This window comes from Canis lupus, chromosome 34, assembly GCF_011100685.1.
Source record: "Canis lupus familiaris isolate Mischka breed German Shepherd chromosome 34, alternate assembly UU_Cfam_GSD_1.0, whole genome shotgun sequence".
Lineage (NCBI taxonomy): Eukaryota > Metazoa > Chordata > Mammalia > Carnivora > Canidae > Canis > Canis lupus.
The window spans coordinates 7467111-7473110 of record NC_049255.1 but is presented as its reverse complement, the minus strand read 5'-3'; positions in this window follow the sequence as shown (position 1 = coordinate 7473110).

Sequence of the window (6000 nt, the reverse complement as noted above, 5' to 3'; positions counted from 1 at the left end):
CATCTACTGGGGGCTTAAACAATAACAAGATATTGTCTCCCAGTTCTGGCGGCTGGAAGTACACGATCAAGCTGTTGGCTCCTGCAGCTGTGGGGAGACTCTACTCCATGTCTCTCTCCTGGCTTCTGGTGGTTTCTGCCCATCTTTGCCGTTCCTTGGCTCACAGAAGCATCATCCTGATCTCTGCCTTTAGGTTTACACCATGTTTTCCCACGTGTCCGTGCTCAAGTTTCCCCCTTTTATAAGGACACTAGTCGTGCCAGGTTAGGGCTCACCCTAATGACTTTATTTTAACTTGATTGCACCTGAAAGGACTCTATTTCCAAATAAAATTACATTCTAAAGTACTGAGTGTTAGATATATTTGGGGAGGGTGGAGATACAATACAACCCCTAACACCTTCCTCTTCTGTTCAGGAACACCTACCCTTGCCTTCTGTATTGTGACCACTGGGTGGTTAAGTCTCAGGGCCAGATCCTGATGACTACAACTATGCCCTTAGTCCCCACATTTTTGAGATCTGTGATGAGTCTACCAGCTGCTGTCTACCAGACTTTCTCCTTCCTCTCTCCTCTTATTTGCATCAGCTAGAGAGAGAGCAGAAATGGAAAGTTGTAAAGTCAGACTTTTAAAACCATCCCAAAAAAATAAAATAATAAAATAATAAAATAAAACCATTCCAAATGGAGCCATTGAAGTCCACTGAGTACAGGAAAGTTAAAAAGTATTTCTCGATCACTTATCTCCCTGTTGTTCAAAATTATTGCTCCATAGACTACTATTCTCTGCTGAAACCAAAAGCAATTCCAACCCACTGGAACCTACACTGAAATCCTCCCTTTCCTCCTTAAACAGCTAACCAGTGGCTGCTTTTCCTTACTTAGCATTCTAAGTACTGTTGGTTTGTTGTAAGAAATATTTTTAAATGGAAGCACCCCAGGCTCCCGATGTAAATGGAATTAGGCTGGAAAATCCCTGCACGTCAGAGGGTGTACGTGTTAGGACACTGCCTTAGAACCCCACAGAGCTCTGCTGACTATAGATTTTGCAGCTTGTTTTCCCTCTGAAGTGGACTTGATCAGCTGCTGGGAAATTTCCTGACTTCTAATACTTCGTGACCTTGGAAGCTGGAGGCTGTTTTTTTCTTTTTTTCTTTCTTTCTTTTTTTTTTTTTTTTCAATCACATTACTACACTATCAGCACTCACGACCCTTAGTGATGCCATTTGGAACATTTTTTTGCCATTCATTCTAATTTATTCTGAAAACCAGACTCAGCTTAAGTTAAAAAAAAAAGTAGCTATTCTTCCAGGAGGGCAAAACAGCTGTTTTGTACTTTTCACTTTGTGGATTTCAGCACATTAGCAATTCTGGCAGAAGGGAAGATTTGCAACTCCGTTGTTTGATAGTGATGATGACGATGATGTCGTGAAGATGGTGGTGATGATGATGATGGTACTAATGATGGTCGTGATGATAGTCATGATGATGATTATAATGGTAATGATGATAGTAATGATCAAGATGTCGTGATGATGATGGTGATGATGTTGGTGATGATAGTAATGTTGATGGTCATGGTGATTATGATGATGATGATGACGGTGATGATAGTAATAACAATGGTCATGATGATGATGGTCATGTCATGATGGTCATGATGATGGTGATGTGATGATGATGATGATGATGGTGACGATGGTGAGGTCATGATCATACTGAAGGCAATAGCTAGCATTCTATTGAGCATTTTATATAAATCATTTTATTTATTCTTCATAACCCTAAGAGGAGGCCACTATAATTTGCACCATACGTGGTCAAATATAAGCCAAAAATTTTTCCCTAAATACAGGATTGGGAGGCAGAATTATTGCAGTTGGTAAAGGATGCTGATATTGTTCTTGCCCCAAGTGCTGTATTGAGACGTAAATGTTCAAATAAATTAGATGCTGCATTCATTCTATTAGGTTCGCATGCCTTGTGCAATAAAACATAGAAATTTTACAGTTTTCACACTAAAAACTGTTGAGAAACCATAAGAAAGCTCTTCTATTTGCTTTTATGTGCAACATTTGTAGTTCTACCTAGAATTCTATGTAATGTGCCTGTGACCAAGATTTAAAAAGCAGCAAGATTATACTCAAATAGCCTATGGATTGTCATGAGAGCCAATCATGAAATGCAAGCATGCAGTTAACTTTCACTATCAAGTTTTAATGAAAAATTTGTCACAAATTCAAGAGAGGGAAGGATAGCATTATAGAAATAGAGATGGATAGGATGAGCCTCTTTAGCAAGTCATACAAACAGAGGAACATAAACTTTTTAGACTCCATACCTTTTTTCACCCTGTTGGCTCTTTCAGCACACTCTTTAAAGCCTGATGTCTCATAGTCCCATGTAAAAATTAATGTCATTCAGCTGACATCTAAGTTTGTCTTAAACACTCCAGAGAAATGAGTTGTGCTCAAGCATGCCCTTCTAATTGTGATGACCCAGAAAACAAAGTCTTACCTTGCAGGAAATCACAGTGCATGTGGACCTAGAACATCTGCTTCTGGTTCTGATGGAGAAAGAGATAACTGGGATGCTGTCCAGCAAAAAGTATCTGAAATAAGCAAATAAGAAGCAGCTTTTGTCAGGAAACTAAGTAAAAACATATTAAAATTCTCTGATATGGAAGATGGAGCTAAGAAGGGACAGGATCTGGGTCTATACAACTTTGAGCAGGCATGGTAAATTAATGCCCGGGACACCAGAACCATTGTTAACCTCCTTAACCTTCTAACAAGTGGCGATAGTTGTGCTCACCCAGATCTTCTAAGAAGCAGATCCCAAGAAAGGATTAAACATGCAATAAATTTTTTTAGGGGAAATATTTGTGAAAGAAAATGAGAAGCTAACCAGGAAAGGCTGGAAGAAACATCCAAACAAAGGTCTGAAACCAAGAGAAAGAAGGGGAGAAGGAAGTGAGTTCTAGATCTGTGCTGTCCATGATAGTGAACACTGGACACTTGAAATGCACTCACTAGTGCAACTGAGGAACTGAATTTACTGTGTTTTAATCCATTTTAGTGAATTGAACTGAAAATAGCCTCATGTCACCAGTGGTTCTGGTATCCGACATTGGGGCTCTTGAGGATGGATGAGGAATGACTTAGAAATCGGAGCCTTGGAATGCCCAGTAGAGCAGAGTTGCTCCACCAAAATTGACTACTTGCCTTGGAACTTTTAAGTAAGAGAAAGGAGAAAGTCAATATTTTTAGGACAGGGTAGTATAGCATAATATTTATAGCAGCGATTTGGAGGTTCACTTTTGGAATTCAAATTCCAGCTCTGCCACACAATCACTGTATGACCTTGGGCAAGTCATCTAACTTGCTGTGCCTCAGATTTCTTATCACCACACCAGGTAGATTAAGAGTATGTGTGACACCTCAGATTGTTGTAAGAATCAAATAAAGTAATAAATGTAAAACACCTGGAATACCATATCCACTGGATAATCCTCAGCTGTTGTATGAAATTTGGTATCCCTTCATTACAGCATCTTAACTTTGTACTAAGGCACGTGGGTTTAAATCATGGTTCCACCATTGACCGCTCATGTGATATTGGGCAAATCACTTCCCCCTTGTACTTGTTGTCTCATCTATAGAATGAGGGTTGTCAGATTCTAGGGTTCCCAGGAGTTATAAATGAGATGATGGAACTACAGTGCTTAACACAGTGGCCCCTGTTAAGCACTCAAGATCTGTAACAATTATCATAGAATCATTTATAGCATAGACAGCCATTGAGGTATCTCCCTTGTGAGTGTCTCCAGGACAAAGAGTCATTTTTCTTCTGGTTCTGTAGCAATGAGCTCTGTGAACAACAATGTTCAACAAATGTTTACTGAATGAATGAATGAATGAATGAATGAATGACTCCTCCAGTACTAGTTGACCTGAAAACCCAACACTTTGGCTGTTGAAACGCTGCTTCTGAGGCTTCCCTTGGACATCAGATCCTGATGGCACTCTAATATCACACCCAAACACAGGTACTCTGCCCCTTCTACCTAGATCAGCCCCAGGGACAACAGTCCTTCCAACACTAATGAAAAGTGTTTCTCAGTAGCCTCAGCCCAGCACAAAGACTGGCCAGGATGACTCATCAGAATGGGCCATTGGCAGAGACACTTTCAAGATCCCTCTTATCAATTCCTGTTCATTAAGTATACGCTTCTAAGGGGTTGAGGATAAGTGGTGACATGTGGCTGGAATCTCAGAGCCTTGACAAATCCAACATGTACCCTGACTCCCACCAATACCTTGCTCTAAGCAGGACCCTGGCAGGAAAGCTTTGTTCAAGTCCTTGCTGGAAGGAAGATAGAGCTGGAATTTTACCTGTGGGTATGGCCAGAGGATGGGGAGCTGTGCAGTTCTGATGACCAGAGACCCAACCTGCGTCACTACACAAGGCAGTGAGCCCCAGGGCAAGGCAGTGCATCTGTCAGGGCTCTCCAGAGAAACAGAACTAATGGGAAATGTATAGATATAGAGATTTATTATAGGGAATTGGCTCATGCAATTACAGAGGCTGAGCGCTCCCATGTCGTTTTATCTGCAAGCTGGAGGCCTGGCTGGTGGGGTGATTCAGGCCTTGTCTAAAAGACTGAGAATCAAAAGAGCCACAAATGTGAGTCCTGGTTTGAGCCTGAAGGCTCAAGAATCAGAGGAGTTGATGTCACAGGGCAGAAAAAGGATGTCTCAGCTCAAGCAGAGAGCAAATTTGCCCTTGTTCTACATTTTTTGGCCTATTTAGACCCTCAACAGCTTGGGTAATACCCACCCACATTGATGAAGGTGATCTTTCCTCAGGCTACCAATTCACATACTAGTCTCTTCTGGAGACACCCTCACAGACACACTAAGTCATAACGTCTTACCGGCTATTCGGGCATCCCTTCGCCATCAGGTTAACACATAAAATTAACCATCATAGGCAGAGAGATATGGAATCTCTTATTCGTTTTTACCACATTCTCATCTCTCACCCTAGGGCAAGGGGGAAATGTCTACCAAAGTTCCTGCCCCCTGGTAGCTTACATTCTAGTAGGGAAAATTTGTAAGTGACACTGTCCGTACTCAGAGCAGAAAGGTCAGGTAGTGTCCTGGATTTGTCAGTGCACATAGGATACTCCTTAAAAATCCCCAAAATACACTGAGGCCGAGTAGGAGCCTCAGGAAGGATAACTGAGATCCAGCGTCAGTGCAGGCAAGCTAACCAGGTAGTGAGCTAGGATATGGGGGTGCACACCACTCCAACTGTCTTCTCCAGGTGAGGCTTGGAGGCAGGCAGGCTACCTGTGTCAGCATTTACAGGCCTAGCAAAAAGTTGGCACTCAATACATATTTGTTGCTTGAGTTTATGCTGCTGGTCATGTCTCTCGAATCTTGGATTGGAAGTGTAGAGAGCCAGAAGGAGCAGTTACAACCAAACACTATGCCAGCTGTCAGGGTCTTCATATTCATTATTCCCAGAATAACTCTTTAAAGGATGCAGAGCCTTGTCTTTGGTGAAGCAGAGGCACCTGGTCCGGAGGAGAAATTCCTCTCCCTGGGGGAAGAAGTGACGTATGCAAGCTCAGGAAGAGAGAAAGGCAGGCAATTCGAAAAATTCTGCTTATTTACCTTCTCCACACTGAATAAAATGGCTCCTTTTCAGGGTTGGTAGTCACCTGGGGACTGTGGGGAAATGTGATGGGGCGTGGAGCCATCACTGCACCTGGGGAACCATTGTCGCCTCCTGTTGCTGCAAATACAGTGGCTCAAAACAACACAGACTTTTTTTCTTAAATTCTGGAGGTCAGCATTCTGACATGAATTTTATGGGGCCAAAACCAAGGTGTCAGCGGGGCTGCATTCCTTCTGGAAACTCCAGGGCAGAACTTGAAGCCTTGCCCTTTCCAGCTTGCAGAGGCTGCCCTCATTCCTGAGCTTCTGGCTCGTC